This window comes from Oryx dammah, unplaced genomic scaffold (genome assembly GCF_014754425.2).
Source record: "Oryx dammah isolate SB20612 unplaced genomic scaffold, SCBI_Odam_1.1 HiC_scaffold_2, whole genome shotgun sequence".
Lineage (NCBI taxonomy): Eukaryota > Metazoa > Chordata > Mammalia > Artiodactyla > Bovidae > Oryx > Oryx dammah.
Genome location: NW_024070186.1, coordinates 174445549 through 174464906, shown reverse-complemented (window position 1 = coordinate 174464906; position 19358 = coordinate 174445549). Strand labels below are relative to the sequence as shown.

At 39.6% G+C, this 19358-nt stretch overlaps 1 long non-coding RNA gene across 1 annotated transcript; it reads left to right on the top strand.

Moving 5' to 3' along the window:
• The first annotated feature begins 2660 nt into the window (after positions 1-2660).
• On the top strand, positions 2661-17391 carry LOC120875688. Its single transcript, XR_005724015.1, has 3 exons — positions 2661-2695; positions 12235-12256; positions 17339-17391. It is a non-coding gene; the product is annotated as an uncharacterized LOC120875688 (long non-coding RNA).
• Positions 17392-19358: the final 1967 nt, after the last annotated feature.

Sequence of the window (19358 nt, the reverse complement as noted above, 5' to 3'; positions counted from 1 at the left end):
TATGATCAGTTTTTCCTGTTGGTTTTCATAATTTAAAAAATTCCAAAAGTGCAAGATTTTCCCTAGTCCTGATTCCTAAAGGAAACTAACACTAATGTATTCTCCAGGCTTTTTAGACATCTCTCTATTTCCAAGCATGTATTTTAGTTAGTGAGTGTTAGTTAGTCAGTCACTCGTGTTCGACTGTGCGACCCCATGGACTGTAGCCCACCAGGCTCCTCTGTCCATGGGATTCTCCAGGCAAAAACACTGGAGTGGATAGCCCTTCCCTCCTCCAGTGGATCTTCCCACCCCAGGGGATGGAACCCTGGTCTGCTTTGCAAGGGGATTCTTAATGAATCTTAATTTTCTTAATGAAAATTTATGGTCCTGCAGTTTTTTCCACTTGACAATCCATCATGAATCTCATTCCATGTTGTTGCTTAAATAAATGATGCTAAATCAATACCACACAGCTATTAAACATCACAATACCACTCTCTAGTGATGACCTGAACGACGTCCTGAGTATGTTCAGTGACAGTGTAGATGATATAATAGAATGAACAGATATATGGGTAGTAGAATGTAAAAACCCATACTTAATAATATACAAATGGATATTTATTTGCATCATTTTGTACTGGAAAAAATATAGCAGGATTTGCACCAAAATTTTAACAGTGGTGACATTTCTGACTTTTCTCCTTTTTTGGTTATTTTTTTCTAATTTTTCTACCACGAATATGTAGTAACAAAGTTTAAAAATTAAAATTAAAAAAAGGGAAGCAAATAGGACAAAATTGTGACACGTACAAGACAGGTGAAGGGTGCTTGGTCTGTTATTCTTAGCGCTTCACTCTGTACATGTGTTTAATTTCTCAGATAAGGGATGAGGATGGCATAAAACAGCACTGAAGTTCAGACACACAATCAACAGCTTAGAAGGATAACTACCCATCACACTGATGGGCACTGTGTTTCCAAAATGATGGGTTATTCTTTTTGTTTGTATCTAAAAAAGAGAGCGAGCGAGCGAGCTGCAAACGCGGGATGACACTGACGCGTACCTAAATGAGGGGAACGGCTAGGACAGTTACATCGCGTCGCCGCTGTCATTCGGAGGCCGACTCTAACATGCCGCCACCTCCCTAACCCCAGTGGAGTTCCGTGCAGAACAAGGACCCTAGGAAACCGCGTGGGGCTTCCTTCTTGAGCCTGGAGTAAGACTCAGGCTTTTCCTGAATGAACCGGGTTGTGAATCAAACAACTGACCTTTTTGTTCTTGTTTGGCCCAGAAGATTTTGACTCGCTGGCGAATATGCTTGTCCTCACGCAGCTTCTTCTGCCACTGACGCAATTCTTGAATCTCAGGATCGCAGCGAACCTGGAAAATTCCCGCAAAGCTTTCGTTCCCTTTCTACATACTTCTACACATTAACTTGCTAACCCTGCAAGGAAAATCCTTTATAAATCACCTGGATTACTTCTGATTCCAAATGAATCATTGTTTTAAGTGAATTAACTATACTCCTAAAGCTTATTTAATATTCAAGAATAAATGAGGCTGGATGAAGGTTTGCTATACTAATGGTGGGCTGAGAACTTTCTAGATCTGTGCTGTTCAACAGAAATATAATGAAACTACATTTGTAATTATAAATTTCCTTGCAGTCTCATCTTATTTTAAAAAAATATTTCTTTATTTATTGAAGGATAATTGACATACAATATGTTAGTTCCAAGTGACTTGACATTTAAATACTTTATGAAATGATCACCATAAGTCTAGTAACAATATGTCACATACAAAATTGTTACAGTATTGTTTGCTATATTCCTTAGGCTGTAAGTTACATCCCTAAGACATTTATTTTATAACTGGAAGTTTTGTACCTCTCAATCACCTTCACCTATTTGCCCATCCCCCCAACTCACCTCCCCTCTGGCAGCCACTAGTTTGTTCTCCCTATCTGTGAGTCTGTTTTATTTGTTCGGTTTTTTTTTTTAGATTCCACATATAAATGAAATTTTACAGTATTTGTCTTTTTTTGACTTATTTCACTTAGCCCAATATCCTTTAGAACTATCCATGTTGTCACAAATGGCAAGATTTCATTCTTGTTATGACTCAGTAATACTCTGAAAGAAATGGGAATCCCAGACCACCTGACATGCCTCTTGAGAAATCTATATGCAGGTCAGGAAGCAACAGTTAGAACTGGACATGGAACAACAGACTGGTTCCAAATAGGCAAAGGAGTACATCAAGGCTGTTTATTGTCACCCTGCTTATTTAAATTAAATGCAGAGTACATCAAGAGAAACGCTGGGCTGGATGAAGCACAAGCTGGAATCAAGATTGCCAGGAAAAATATCAATAACCTCAGATATGCAGATGACACCACCCTTATGGCAGAAAGTGAAGAGGAACTCAAAAGCCTCTTGATGAAAGTGAAAGTGGAGAGTGAAAAAGTTGGCTTCAAGCTCAACATTCAGAAAACGAAGATCATGGCATCTGGCCCCATTACTTCATGGCAAATATGGGGAAACAGTGGCAGACTTTATTTTTGGGGGCTCCAAAATCACTGCAGATGGTGACTGCAGCCATGAAATTAAAAGACACTTGCTCTTTGGACGAAAAGTTGTGACCAAGCTAGGCAGGTATATTAAAAAGCCAACAAAGGTCCATCTAGCCAAGGCTATGGTTTTTCCAGTAATCACGTATGGATGTGAGAGTTGGACTATAAAGAAAGCTGAGTACCGAAAAACTGATGCTTTTGAACTGTGGTGTTGGAGAAGACTCTTGAGTCCCTTGGATAGCAAAGAGATCCAACCAGTCTATCCTAAAGGAAATCAGTCCTGAATATTCGTTGGAAGGACTGATGTTGAAGCTGAAACTCCAATACTTTGCCCACCTGATGTGAAGAACTGATTCATTGAAAAAGACCCTGATGCTGGGAAAGATTGAAGGCAGGAGGAGAAGGGGATGACAGAGGATGAGATGGTTGGATGGCATCACTGATTCAATTGACACGAGTTTGTGCAAGCTCTGGGAGTTGGTGATGGACAGGGAGGCCTGGCGTGCTGCAGTCCAGGGGGTCGCAAAGAGTCAGACATGACTGAGCGACTGAACCAAACTGAAATACATGTATGCTGCTGCTAAGTCACTTCAGTCGTGTTCAACTCTGTGCGACCCCGTAGATGGCAGCCCACCAGGCTCCCCCGTCCCTGGGATTCTCCAGGCAAGAACACTGGAGTGGGTTGCCATTTCCTTCTCCAATGCATAAAAGTGAAAAGGGAGTCGCTCAATCGTGTACAACTCTTAGTGACCCCATGGACTGCAGCCTACCAGTCTCCTCCATCCATGGAATTTTCCAGGCAAGAGTACTGGAGTGAGGTGCCATTGCCTTCTCCAGAAATACATGTATATATATATATGTATATATATAACACATCTTTATTCATTAATCCATCCGTGGACACTTCAGTAGCTTCCATAATCTTAGCTTATTGTAAATAATGCTGCAGTGAACATAGTTCCACAACCAGGGATCAAACGCAGGCCCTTGGCAGTGAACACACAAGTCCGAACCATTGGAGCACCAGGAATTCCTGTATCTTTCTTAATTAGTGTTTTTCTTTTCTTAGGGTAAATACCTAGAAGCGAAATTGCTGGATTACATGACAGTTCTATTCCAATCTCATTTCAAAAAGTGAAAATAAACTGGCAAGATTATTTTTAAGAATACATTTTATTGGACTTCCCTCATGGTCCAGTGGCTAAAACTCTATGCTCCCAATGCAAGGGGCCTGGGTTTGATTCCTGGTCAGGGAACTAGATCCCACATGGCTCAACTAAACATGCTGCATGTTGCGATGAAGATCAAAGATCCTGAGTGCTGCAACTAAGACCTGGTGCAGCCAAATAAATACATATATTAAAAAAGAATACAGTTTATCTACCTTGAAAGATCCAAAATAATATCATTTCAACACATAATCAATATAAAATATTTTTTATGAAATACTTTGCTGTTTTCTATACTAAGTATTCAACCTCTGATATGTATTTTACTTACAGAACATTCAAATTTGGACATTTTTAAGTGCTCAACAGCTACATGTAGCTGGTGGCTATTGTACAGGACAGCAGAGTTCTAGACAAATCATAGTTAATGTATTAACCACAGTTCTATTTGATTGAGTGCCTACTGCATACTGGGCTTTGTACAAGACATTGGGAATAAAGAAATAACTAGTGGTAATTATAATAATAATTATTATTAAACCATTAATATAACTCATATTTATTGAACATTTATGTCTCAAGCATTGATTAAGTTTTTATACATTTTAACAATCAAAAGCAGATTATCCCCATCTTGAAGATAAGGAAATCAAGGTTAAGTGGCTTGCGTAGTCTCACAGCTAGGAAATGGATTCAAACATAGGCAGGCTGTTCCAGTTTCCCTTGAGAGACACAGGATTCACAGGAGCAAGATCAATAAGATGTGGTGAGAGTAAGGATATCAGTGAGTACAAGGGACACAGAAGGGGAAGCGAACTCAGCTTGGAGAGGTCAGGAAACCCTTCATGGAAGAGATGGCCTCTGGGCTGAGTGTGGAAGGATGACCTGGAGTTGGCTGTGGAGAGGAGGCAAGTGGAGTGTCACAGTGCCCTGGGGAAATCAAAATGCATTAAGCAGTCACTTGCAATTCTCCCCTCTCCCCAGCCCCTGGCATCCACTAATCTGCTGTAGTCTCCATGTGTGGTGCTGTGTTTAGTCGCTCAGTCATGTCCAACTCTTTGTGACCCCATGGACTGCAGCCAGCCAGGCTCCTCTGTCCGTGGGGATTCTCCAGGCAAGAATACTGGAGTGGGCTACCATTCCCTCCTCCAGGAGATCTTCCCAACCCAGGGGCTGAACCCAGGTCTCCCACATTGCAGGCAGATTCTTTATCAACTGAGCCACAAGGGAAGCCCAAGAATACTGGAGTGGGTAGCCTATCCCTTCTCCAGAGGATCTTCCAAACCCCAGGATCAAACTGGGGTCTCCTGCATTGCAGGCAGACTCTTTACCAGCTGAGCTACAGAGGAAGCCCATAGTCTCCACAGTCTCATCTTAATCTGTAGATTCACAGTGTCTATGGATTTCCTATTCTGGCTATTTTATATAAATAAATTCATTAGTAGATAGCATTTTGTGTCTGGATTCTTTCATTTGTTGTTGTTGTTCAGCCACTAAATCCAACTCTTTGCAACCCCATGAGCGGGAGCACGCCAGGCTCTCTGTCCTCCACCATCTCCCGGAGTTTGCTCAAATTCATGTCCTTTGAGTTGGTGATGCCCTCTAACTATCTCATTCTCTGCTTGCCCACTTCAAATGCTCTAGCATGGTCAATGAAGCAGAAGTAGATGTTTTTCTGGAATTCCCTTGCTTTCTCCATGACCCAGTGAATGCTGGCAATTTGATCTCTGGTTCCTCTGTCTCTTTGAAACCCAGCTTGTACACCTGGAAACTCTCAGTTCATGTACTGCTGAAGCATAGCTTGAAGGATTTTGAGCATTACCTTGCTCGCATGTGAAATGAGCGCAACTGTGTGGTAGTTTAAGCATTCTTTGGCATTGCTTGTCTTTGGGATTGGAATGAAAACTGACCTTTTCCAGTCCTGGGGCTACTGCTGAGTTTTCCAAATTTGCTGGCATATTAAGCATAACGCTTTAACAGCATCATCTTTTAGGATTTGAAATAGCTCAGCTGAAATTGCATCACCTCCACTAACTTTGTTCATACTGATGCTTCCTATGGCCCACTTGACTTCACATTCCAGGATGTCTGGCTCTAGGTGAGTGACCACTGACCACGCCATTGTGGTTATCCGGGTCATAAAGACCATTTTTGTATAGTTCTTCTGCATATTCTTGCCACCTCTTCTTAATCTCTTCTGCTTCTGTTAGGTCCTTATTTTTTCTGTCCTTTATTGTTCCCATCCATGCATGAAATGTTCCATTGATATATCCAATTATCTTGAAGATATCTCTAGTCTTTCCCATTCTATTGTTTTCTTTTACTTTTTTGCATTGTTCATTTAAGAAGGCCTTCTTATCCCTCCTTGCTGTTCTCTGGAATTCTGCGTTCAGTTTGGTACATCTTTCCCTTTCTCCCTTGCCTTTCACTTTTCTTTCTTTAGCTATTTGTAAAGCCTCCTCAGACAACCACTTTGCCTTCTTGCATTTCTTTTTCTTTGGGATGGTTTTGATCACTGCCTCCTGCACAATGTTATGAACCTTTCATTGTTCTTCAGGCTGTCTACCAGCTTTAATTCCTTGAATCTATTTATCTTCACTGTATAATTATAAAAGATTTAGGCCATACCTGAATGGCCTAGTGCTTTCCCTACTTTCTTCAGTTTAAACCTGAATTTTGCAATAAGGAGGTTGTGATCTGAGCCACAGTCAGCTCCAGATCTTGTGTTTATTGACTGTACAGAGCTTTTCTATCTTTGGCTGCAAAGAACATAATCAATCTGATTTTGGTGTAGACCAATCTGGTGATGTACATGTGTAGACTCATCTTCTGCACTGTTGGAAGAGGGTGTTTGTTATGACCAGTGTGTTCTTTTGACAAAATTTTGTTAACCTTTGACCTACTTCATTTTTTACTCCAAGACCAAACTTGCCTGTTATTCCTGGTATCTTTTCATTTCCTACTTTTGCATTCCAATCCCCTAAAATGAAAAGGACACTTCTTTTTTGGTGTTAGTTCTAGAAGGTCTTATCAGTCTTCATAGAACCATTCAACTTAATTTTCTTTGGCATCAGTGGTTGGGGCATAGACTTGGATTACTGTGATGTCAAATGGTTTGCCTTGGAAATGAACCAAGATCATTCTGTTGTTTTTGAGAGTATATCAAAATACTGTATTTTGGACTCTTTTGTTGACTTTGAGGGCTACTGCATTTCAAGGGATTATTGCCCACAATAGTAGATATAATGGTTATATGAATTAAATTCATCCATTTTAACTCACTGATTCCTAAGATATCAATGTTCAGTCTCACCATCTCCTGCTTGACCATGTCCGATTTACCTTGATTCATGAACCTAACATTCCATGTTCCTATACAATATTGTTCTTTACAGCATCAGATTTACTTTCACCAGCAGACACATACACAGCTGGGCATCATTTTAACTTTGGCCCAGCCACTTATTCCTTTCTGGAGCTATTAGTAATTGCTCTCCACTCTTCCCCAGTAGCATATTACACACCTTCCAACCTGGGGAGGCTCCTCTTCCAGTGTTATATCTTTTTTGCCTTTTCATACTGTCCCTGGGGTTCTCCAGGCAAGAATACTGGAGTGGGTTGCCATTTCCTCCTCCAGGGGACCACATTTTGTCAGAACTCTTTACTATGACCCATCTGTCTTGTGTGGCCCTCCCCAGCTTGGCTCATAGCTTATTTGAGTTACATAAGCCCCTTTGCTTATGATCCCAAGGCTGTGATCCATGAAGGGGATTCTTTCACTTAGTATTTAATATTTTCAAGGTTCATCCACTTTGTAACATTTTCAGCACTTCTTTCCTGAATAATATTCCATGGCATAGTCATGCCACATTTTGTGTATCCATTCATTAGCTGATGAACATTTGAGTTATGTCTGCCTTTTGGCTATTCTTAATAGAGCTGCTACAAACATACGTTTAAGAGTTTTTGCTTGAGCATCTATTTTCAATTTTTTTTTAGTATATACCTAGGAGTGGAATTGCTGGGTCGTATGGTAAGTTTATGATTAACTTATTTCCTCCTCCTCCTAAGTCACATCAGTCATGTCCGACTCTGTGCAACCCCATAGACGGCAGCCCAACAGAGTCCCATCCCTGGGGTTTTCCAGGCAAGCATACTGGAGTGGGTTGCCATTTCCTTCTCCAGTGCAGGAAAGTGAAAAGTGAAAGTGAAGTTGCTCAGTTGAAGTCATTAATTGTTTTTCACAGTAGCTACATCATTTTCTATTCTCATCAGCAATGTATAAGGGTTCTAATTTCTTCACATCCTTGCCAATACTTATTTTTCATTTAAAAAATTTTTATTAACATACCCATCCTGCTACTGCTAAGTCGCTTCAGTTGTGTCCGACTCTATGCAACCCCCTAGATGGCAGCCCACCAGGCTCCCCCGTCCCTGCGATTCTCCAGGCAAGAACACTGGAGTGGGTTGCCATTTCCTTCTCCAATGCTTAAAAGTGAAAAGTGAAAGTGAAGTTGCTCAGTCGTGTCTTACTTAGCGACCCCATGGACTGCAGCCTACCAGGCTCCTTCGTCCTTGGGGTTTTCCAGGCAAGAGTACTGGAGTGGGGTGCCATTGCCTTCTCCATACCCATCCTAGTGGACATAAAATGGTATCTCACTTTGGCTTTGATTTGCTTTTCCTAATGACTATGACATTGAGCATCTTTTCGTGTGGTTGTTGGCCACTGGTATATCTTCTTCAGAGAAATATCTACTGAAGTTCTTTGCTCTTTATAAAATGGAGTTGTCTTTTTATTGTAGAATTATATTTTTTATATATTCTGGATATTAGACTCTTACTTGATACATGCTTGTTAATATTTTCTCCCATTCTGTAAAATGTCTTTTCACTCTCTTGATAGTGTCCTTTGATGCACAAAGTTTTTAATTTTGATGAAGTCCAAGTTAATATTTTTCTTTTGTTGCTAGTGCTTTGGGTGTCACATCTAAGAAATCACTATTGAATTCAAGGCCTTAAAGATTTACTTCTATGTTTTCTTTCAAGAGTTGTATAGCTTTAGACCTTGTATTTAGGTCTATGATCCATTCTGCATTAATTTTTTACACAGTATAATATTAGGAAGTGAAAGAAAGTGAATTCACTCAGTTGTGTCTGACTCTTTGCGACTCCACGGACTGTAGCCTGCCAGGATCCTCTGTCCACAAGATTTTCCAGGCAAGAATACTGGAGTGGGTTGCCATTTCCTTCTCCAGGGGATCTTCCCGACCCAGGGATCAAAGTGAGAGAGTCTCCTAGGCAGATTGATAAGTCCAGGGATCCCCAAGGAGAGAGGGGTCTGGAATTCTCAAGGTGGAAAAAAGGACAAACTTTTTTTGTCCCTGTACATTCCTTAGGATTATATAACAATAATGTATCCTGCTTGAGGATAGTCTCTGGAATAAAAAACTTCTGGCTAATCCTGTTATCTTAAGGTGTAAATTATGGGAGTAGGTCTAGTGAGGTCTTTACAACCTCCAGACATTCTTTTGATTCACTGTAATAACTAATTAGAGAGTATATAACTCCATGGCTAACACTAGTAAAGGGGTACTCTTTCTACCCCTGATGCCTATGTCGGAAGCTTTTTCTATCTCCTTTATACTTTAATAAAACTTTATTACACAAAAGCTCTGAGTGATCAAGCCTTGTCTCTGGCCCCAGATTGAATTCTTCTCCTCTGGAGACCAAGAATCCCAGCATCTTTGCGTGGTTCCGCAACAACCTTTCATCTTGGGGGCTTGTCTGGGATTCTTCAGGACAAAGTAAGGATGCTTAGAGTGCTAGTTCTTTGTTACACAAAAGTTCTGAGCGATCAAGCCTCATCTCTGGCCCCGGATTGAATTCTTCTCCTCTGGAGGCCAAGAATCCCAGCGTCTTTTTGTGTGTCAGCAACAACCTTTCAAAAGCTGGGTCTCTTGCATTTCAGGTGGATTCTTTAGTGTCTAAGCCACCAGGGAAGCCCATAAAATTATAGTCCAATTGAATTCTTCTCCATGTAGACATCTAGTTTTCCCAGCATCATTTGTTAAAGAGACAGTTACTTCCCCCATTGAATAGTCTTGGTATCCTTGTTAGAAACCATCTGACCACAGTTGTATGGGTTCATTTCTGACCTCTCAATTCTATTCCTCTAATGCTTTTTTCTTTAAGTTAAAATTTATTCACCTCCTAAATAAGGTACAGGGATTGTGAATAAAGCTTAGTATACACTTATTAAATCCTGACATATTTAATGCTGCCTACACTTTAGCATATGAATTTCTTCCCAAAATGCTCATCACAGCTGGATTGAAAGATTATTTTTTAAATGTGGCAATGTGGTTTAGTTGAGTGCTATACATTATAAGTCTCCTAGATATCCAAAGAGATTTGCATGCCTCTTGCAAATTGGGGGATTATGTTCTATGACATAAATATAGGGTCATTTTTATTCTCTGAAATGTGCATAACTTTATAATTTATAGGTAGATACATATACAGTACTTTGCATGTATATATAATTTTTAAAATATATATTTATAGACAAATTGTATTTTTTTAAGCAAGAGTAGTTTTCATTTATAAATTCAACTGGAAACAGTCAATCTTCTTTATTTTGGAAAAATAAAAGTTGAAGAAGTTGAAACAAAAGAACAAGCAGCAAAATCTATTCAGATCCAGATCCACCACTACAGTATGGAAGTACAGTTGACCCATGAGCAACATGGGTTTGAACTGCGTGTATCCACTTACATGGTTCAGTACTACACAATCCACAGTAGGTTGAATTCATAGATGTGGAGCTTCAGATACCAAGCAGCATCTGTGGGACTTGAGTTTCCTCCCATTCTGGTATCTATGCAGGTTCTGGAGCCAATCCCCTGTACATACTGAGGGATGACTGTACTTTTTTTTTTTTTTTTTCAGTTTCAAAGCAAGAACAACCACTTTAAAGTGGCAGGGAGCCCAGTCATGGCAAACTTGCTGTCATGAACATCCTTTAACCTTTTATCTTCCTGGATTAGTTTCCCAACAGTCCTGCTGTCTTCCAGAAGGATTCTCCCATGGATTTTTATAACCACGAATCTTGAGAAATGTTGGGGTTGGGATGATCTCTATCCCTTCCCTTCCAGAAAGTTTCTAGTTTCTTTATGCAGATCAATCCAAAGCACCCCAGAGCTCTACTCATCAAGAGGAATTTGGAGAACTGCCCTGATCAAATACAAGAAGAATAAATTTCTTCCTGTTACTTCCTCTCCCAGGGCATGGGGTATAGTGTGCCTTACTTGTTTTAAGACAACTACTCAAGTAATTTTCTTTTTCCAAAATAAAGAAGACTGACTGTTTTCAGTTGAATTTATAAATGAAAACTATTCTTGCTTAAACAAATACAATTTGTCTATAAACATATATTTTAAAAATTATATATACATATAAAGTACTATATATGTATCTACCTATAAATTATAAAGTGATGCAAATTTCAGAGAATAAAAATGACCCAATATTTATGTAATAGAAATAATTCCCCAAATCTTTTAAGTTACAAACCAATACTTTTATAGTGTTCCTCAAAGTCTTATTTCAAAAGGTTAGGTACCTTCAACATCTTTGTTCTGGATAGGAAGATTATCAGCTGTGGTCTGAGCAAGCCCAGATTCTTCCAGAAGGCCAAAAAGAGGGTTATCCACAACTTTCCCACAAGCTTCTGTTTATCAGGATCCAAGAACACAGATATACTCACATTTCTTCCCTATGACAACTGGAACCCTAAATAAGAGTAAACTCGGAGAATCTTCTAAATCACTAAAGAAGGATTAGTATTAATTAGTATAATCAGCAAGTTATTTTACTATCATCAAATCATTTCTTTACAGTTGGTTTATTCTTAAAATTTGGAAGGAGTTGTCAGTTCCTCTAGGGAGAAACCTATATTCAGGTCAGGAAGCAATAGTTAGAACTGGACATGGAACAACAGACTGGTTCCAAATAGGGAAAAGGAGTATGTCAAGGCTGTATATTGTCACCCTGCTTATTTAACTTATATGCAGAGTACATCATGAGAAACGCTGGGCTGGAAGAAGCACAACCTGGAATCAAGATTGCCAGGAGACATATCAATAACCTCAGATATGCAGATGACACCACCCTTATGGCAGAAAGTGAAGAGGAACTCAAAAGCCTCCTGATGAAAGTGAAAGAGGAGAGTGAAAAAGTTGGCTTAAAGCTCAACATTCAGAAAACGAAGATCATTGCATCTGTTCCCATCACTCCATGGGAAATAGATGGGGAAACAGTGGAAACAGTGTCAGACTTTATTTTTGGGGGCTCTAAAATCACTGCAGATGGTGACTGCAGCCACGAAATTAAAAGATGTTTACTCCTTAGAAAGAAAGTTATGACCAACCTAGATAACATATTAAAAAGCAGAGACATTACTTTGCCAACAAAGGTCCTTCTAGTCAAAGCTATGGCTTTTCCAGTGGTCATATATGGATGTGAGAGGTGGACTGTGAAGAAAGCTGAGTGCCAAAGAATTGATGCTTTTGAACTGTGGTGTTAGAGAAGACTCTCGAGAGTCCCTTGGGCTGCAAGGAGATCCAACCAGTCCATTCTAAAGGAGATCAGTCCTGGGTGTTCTTTGGAAGGAATGATGCAAAAGCTGAAACTCCACCATACTTTGGCCACCTCATGTGAAGAGTTGACTCATTGGAAAAGACTCTGATGCTGGGAGGGACTGGGGGCAGGAGAAGGGGATGACAGAGGATGAGATGGCTGGATGGCATCACTGACTTAATGGGCATGAGTTTGAGTGAACTCCAGGAGTTGGTGATGGACAGGGAGGCCTGGCGTGCTGCGATTCATGGTGTCACAAAGAGTCAGACACAACTGAGCGACTGAACTGAACTGAACTGACTAGGGAGAAAGTGAAATTGGTGGGGAGAGGGACTTTCATTTTTCACTGTATGTTTTTCTGAATTGAATTGTTTGGGATGTTTACAATGACCATATATTGTTTTAGGAATACATGTGTTTTAATTTTAAATAACAGGCTGCTGAGAGGCAAACAAGAGTTCTTTAACTTAAAAATCATTTATGGATTTTTGCTATAATCCCTTGAATTCTCAATCACTTAAGTACTCAACAAACAGAAACACCCATTTGCCCACCACTCAGGAAGCCTGCAGTTGTTCTCAGGGTTCTGCTGAACAGGTTAGGGTGATTTTCCTCTGTTTGGGCTGAGACCTTCATCTTTTCTTTGATTTCCATCATTTTCAGTTGAGGACTGCTGTTCACCAGCGCAGAATACAGCAGACTTGTAGCTAACTTATTACCAGGAAAGCCTGGATCCCTAGAGAAGGCTTTTGTAAGCCCTGGGGAAAGTATGCACCCATTGAACTGGGCTAATCCCGGTCATTATCGTCATGATTAGGGAATCCATTTAAATGGCAGTGGTTGCACCAATCAGCAAATACCACAGAGTGCAGAGTAATGTTTAACACATAAACAGTTTCATTGCAAACAAAGGTTCCCTTTCGAGTGGCTTTCTACTTTTACTTCTTTAAATTACCATGCGGAGTCCGTCTGCTCTTCTAGGATAGGCACACTGAGTTTTATACACATTATTGTGTACTTGACTTTGGGGTAAGACTAGGAAGAAAACACCATTATGTGGATGTGACTTTTTTTTTAATGCCCATTAAAAGAGCAAATCCTGAGTTCTCATCACAAGGAAAAAATTTTTTTTCTATTTAATTTTGTATATATATGAGATAATGTATGTTCACTAAACTTATTGCAGTCATCATTCCACAATGTTTGTAAGTCAAATCATTATACTATACACCTTAAACTTATTCAATGTTGTATGTCAATGACATCTCAATAAAACTGGAAGAAAAAAAGAAAAGAAACAGAAATAAAATCCCCCCTCCCAAATGCCCATGAAGCAATCAAATTCTCTTAATTATATATTATTTCAATGAAAGCCAATATAGGGTGAAGACAGCCAATTCTGGACCAGAAAGCCTGAAGCTGAATCTCAGCTCTGAAAATTATAAATTGAGACATCTTTGAACATGTTGTTTAAACTCTCTGAGCCTCCATTTCCTCATTTATAAAATAGAGTAATGCAAATATTTCCCTCATCGGGTCATTATGAAAACAAGATGATATATTGTCTGGCACATAGTAAGCTCTCAAGGTATTAGCAATTTCTTAAATCAGTTAATAAAGTAATGAGAATAATCTGCATTCAGCTCTGAGGTTGCATCATACAATTGCTGTTTCGGAGCCAAGAGACTGAAGAGCCAATGATTCATAAAATTGAAAGTGAGACCTTCTCCCAAGGGTTTACAACATATTGAATACATAAAGGATTTCATAACTGCATCACTTTAGGCATTGGTCAGCTGGTAGACAGGTAATGGGTCTGTGAGGTGGTGACTGCAGGCAGAGAGAGAGAGGCTGTCTGAGACTGACACTACCCTTCATAACTATACTCCTTAATTCCTCTTAGCTCAGTTGTTTTCCTTGCTTCTTGGCAAAAACATGGCAATAACGAGCCTCTCTGGATGACTCCCTGGAGACTCGCTAATTACTGTGGAGGAAGATAATGCATTACAGTTGCTGCTAAGATGCCACAGAATTAGTACAGTGGGCAAGCCTTCCATGGTGCTCACAAGTCCTCACTACCTCTCTGCCATGATGTGACATATTGATGACTATATTGAAAGGTTTTATGCTCTAGAAAAACAGATTTCAACATCAAGGAAACATACATTTCTGAAATCTCTTTCAATTACCTACTGAAATATTCTGAGTTCCCAACTCTCTCATGTAGGTAACTTTTGTGATTTCTTCTCAGACATTTGGCAAAATGAAACAAATTTGGTTTCATTCTGGTGGTTATGAGTGTTCCTTATTGTCTTTAGGAACTAGTTATAAAAATCCACAGATTTCACATATTTTCTGGTACTGTAGAAAGATATTCATCTGTGGTATGACAATATGCTTCTTAGGAGTTACTTGGGCTTTCAGGGAGAATTAGAAGTGTGTTTAGAGCAGCATTTTTATTTAAAAATTGTTCTCTTTCAGTTTTGTTGAAATATAATTGACCTATAGTACTGTATAAGTTTAAGGTGTATAGCACAATGGTTTGACTTACATATATCATGAACTGATTACCATGATAAGTTCAGTGAGCATCCATCATCTCATATAGACACAAAATAAAAGAAACAGAAAAAGTTTTTTCCTTGTGATGAGAACTCAGGATTTACTCTCTTCACTTTCATACAGAATATACAGCAGTGTTAATTATATTTATCATGTTGTACACGACATCCCTAGTGCTTATTTAATCTTATGACTGGAGTTTGAACCTTTTGACAGCCTTCATCTAATTCCCCCTACCCCCACCCCCACTTCTCAGTTCAGTTCAGTTCAGTCACTCAGTCGTGTCCAACTCTTTGCGACCCCATGAATCACAGCATGCCAGGCCTCCCTGTCCATCACCAACTCCCAGAGTTCACTCAGACTCACGTTCATCAAGTCAGTGATGCCATTCAGCCATCTCATCCTCTGTCGTCCCCTTCTCCTCCTGCCCCCAATCCCTCCCAGCATCAGAAGCAGAAGATATAAAGAACAGGTGGCAAGAATACACAGAAGAACTGTACAAAAAAGATCTTCATGACCCGGATAATCACGATGGTGTGATCACTCATCTAGAGCCAGACATTCTGGAATGTGAAGTCAAGTGGGCCTTAGAAAGCAACACTACGAACAAGGCTAGTGGAGGTGATGGAATTCCAGTTGAGCTATTTCAAATCCTGAAAGATGATGCTGTGAAAGTGCTATACTCAATATGCCAGCTAATTTGGAAAACTCAGCAGTGGCCACAGGACTGGAAAAGGTCAGTTTTCATTCCGATCCCAAAGAAAGGCAATGCCAAAGAATGCTCAAACTACCACACAATTGCACTCATCCCACATGCTAGTAAAGTAATGCTCAAAATTCTCCAAGCCAGGCTTCAGCAATATGTGAACCGTGAACTTCCTGATGTTCAAGCTGGTTTTAGAAAAGGCAGAGGAACCAGAGGTCAAATTGCCAACAGCCGCTGGATCATGGAAAAAACAAGAGAGTTTCAGAAAACATCTATTTCTGCTTTATTGACTATGCGAAAGCCTTTGACTGTGTGGATCACAATAAACTGTGGAAAATTCTTCTAGAAATGGGAATACCAGACCACCTGACCTGCCTCTTGAGAAATCTGTATGCAGGTCAGGAAGCAACAGTTAGAACTGGACATGGAACAACAGACTGGTTCCAAATAGGAAAAGGAGTATGTCAAGGCTGTATATTGTCACCCTGCTTATTTAACTTCTATGCAGAGTACATCCTAAGAAACGCTGGACTGGAAGAAACACAAGCTGGAATCAAGATTGCTGGGAGAAATATCAATAACCTCAGATATGCAGATGACACCACCCTTATGGCAGAAAGTGAAGAGGAATTAAAAAGCCTCTTGATGAAAGTGAAAGAGGAGAGTGAAAAAGTTGGCTTAAAGCTCAACATTCAGAAAACGAAGATCATGGCATCCAGTCCCATCACTTCATGGGAAATAGATGGGGAAACAGTGGAAACAGTGTCAGACTTTATTTGGGGGTCTCCAAAATCACTGCAGATGGTGATTGCAGCCATGAAATTAAAAGACGCTTACTCCTTGAAAGAAAAGTTATGACCAACCTAGATAGCATATTCAAAAGCAGAGACATTACTTTGCCAACTAAGGTCCATCTAGTCAAGGCTATGGTTTTTCCTGTGGTCATGTATAGATGTGACAGTTGGACTGTGGAGAAGGCTGAGTGCCAAAGAATTGATGCTTTTGAACTGTGGTGTTGGAGAAGACTCTTGAGAGTCCCGTGGACTGCAAGGAGATCCAACCAGTCCATTCTGAAGGAGATCATCCCTGGGATTTCTTTGGAAGGAATGAAACTAAAGCTGAAACTCCAGTACTTTGGCCACCCCCACCTCTGGTAACCACAAACTGATCTCTTTTTCTATAAGTTGGTTTTTGAAGTATAATTGACCTACAACACTATGTTAGTTCCTGTTACACAGTAATTCAGTATTTTTATACATTTCAAACTAATCATGAGAAGTTTATATTATGATCTGTCATCACAGATATTACATAATTATTGATTACATATCAATAACCTCAGATAAGCAGATGACACCACCCTTATGGCAGAAAGCAAAGAGGAACTAAGAAAGTGAAAGAGGACAGTGAGAAAGCTGGCTTAAAACTCAACATTCAGAAAATTAAAATCATGGCATCCAGTTCCATCACTTCCTGACAAATAGATGGGGAAACAATGGAAACAGTGACAGACTTTACTTTCTTGGCTCCAAAATCCCTGCAGACGGTGACTGCAGCCATGAAATTAAAAGAAACTTGCTCCTTGGAAGAAAAGCTATGACCAACCTAGTCAGTATATTAAAAAGCAGAGACATTACTACTTTACTGACAAAGTCCATATTGTCATGGTTTTTCCATGGTTATGGTTTTGACGGATGTGAGAGTTGGACCATAAAGAAAGTTGAGCACCGAAGAATTGATGCTTTTGAACTGTGGTGCTGGAGAAGACTCTTGAGAGTCCCTTGGACTGCAAGGAGATCCAACCAGTCAATCCTAGAGGAAATCAGTCCTGAATATTCATTGGAAGGGCTGATGCTGAAGCTGAAATTCCAATATTTTGGCCACCTGATGGGAAGAACTGATTCATTGGAAAAGACCCTGATGCTGGGAAAGATTGAAGGCAGGAGGAGAAGGGGATGACAAGGAGGATGAGATGGTTGGATGGCATCACCGACTCAATGGACATGAGTTTGAGCAAACTCCGGAAGTTGGTGAAGGACAGGGAGGCCTGGCATGCTGCGGTCCGTGGGGTTGCAAAGAGTCGGACACAACTGAGTGACTGAACTGAACTGAATGACTGATTATATTCCCCAGACTGTACATTCATATCCCTAATTTATTTACTTTGCAACTGGAAGCTTGTACCTCCTAATCTCCTTCAGCTATTTCTCCCCTCTGGCAACCACCTGCCTGTTCTCTGTATCTATGACTCTCTTTCCATTTTGTTTATTCATGTATTTTGTTTTCTTAGATTCCATATATAAGTGAAATTATAGGGTATTTGTCTTTCCCTGACTTATTTCGCTTAATATTCTCTAGGTCTATCCATATTGTTGCACATGGAAAGATTCCATTCTTTCTTATGGCTGAGTAATATTCCATTGTATATATGTATATACACATTTTCTTCATCCATTCATCTTTTGATGGGCCCTTAGATTGCTTCCATTAAAGAATTATTTTTTAAATGGTGGGTGAGTAGCACATTAGTGAGTAGTAAATTCAATTTAATGGGTTGAATAGCATTTTTACATATCAGTCTAATCTGATAGAAAACTAATTTTCCTTTATCATTAAGGACACTCTTTAGAACTTTAGAACACTTTAACTCCAATCTTTCTACTCTCAACTTTCCTATGATTGTAGTCTAGAATTTCCATTTCCTCTCACTTATCCCTGCATTGGGATCTGTGTGTGTGTGTGTCTGTCTGAATGCATGTGTGTGTATATATGTATTTTATATATTACATTGTATATAAATGTTGTATTACACATATATGCATATATAATAGTGCCTATTTAGATTTAACAGCTTTTTCATTCACCATTGTTTCTTGCATCCCATTCTCACTCCTTCCTTATGGGTTCAATTTTCTTCTAACTGAAGAACCTCATTTAGCAGTTCTTTCAGTAAGAGATGTGTTTGAAAATGTATTTACTCTTGCTCTTGAATGATAATTTCACGGGGCGTATAATTCTAGGTCGAATGTTACTTTCCTTTAGGATTAGATAATAATACATTTCACTGTCTTCTGGCACATCCTACTGCTGATTAGAAGTCTCGGTGCCATTGTTTTTCCTTTGTAGGTAATTCTTCCTTCAAGATAGCTTTAAGGCTTTGCTTTTAGTATTCTAGTTTCACCACGAAACATTTTGATGTGGTTTTGTCACTTTCTATCCAGTCCAAGATTCACTTTCCTTCAACTTTGTAATAGTCTCACTCAGTATCTCAACTCAGAATGTGGCCTCTTTCCATTCATTCTATTGTCACCCTCTGAAACTTCTATTAGACTTATGTTGAACCTTTTGTCACTCTCTCTCTGTCTCAGTGCTTTTCCACATTTCCCACCTCCCTCTCTCTCTGCTACATTCTGTCTCCCAGATTTATCCCTCAGCTTACTAATTACTCCTCCAGCTGTGTTTATCTGCTACTTAACTCATACCCAAAATATGGCTCATGGATCAGCAACATCAGCATCGCCTAGGATTTGTTAGAAATGTAAATTCATGGGCTCCACCTGAGACCTATGAAGTCAGAATTTAATTAGCAATTGGGGCCCAGAAATCAGTGTTTTAACAAACACTCCAGGTGATTCTGATGCTCACTGAAGTTTCAGAGGCACTGCTTTAGCTCATTCACTAAATTATTTTCATTTCTACAGGAGGTACTTAGTTCTTTTTCAA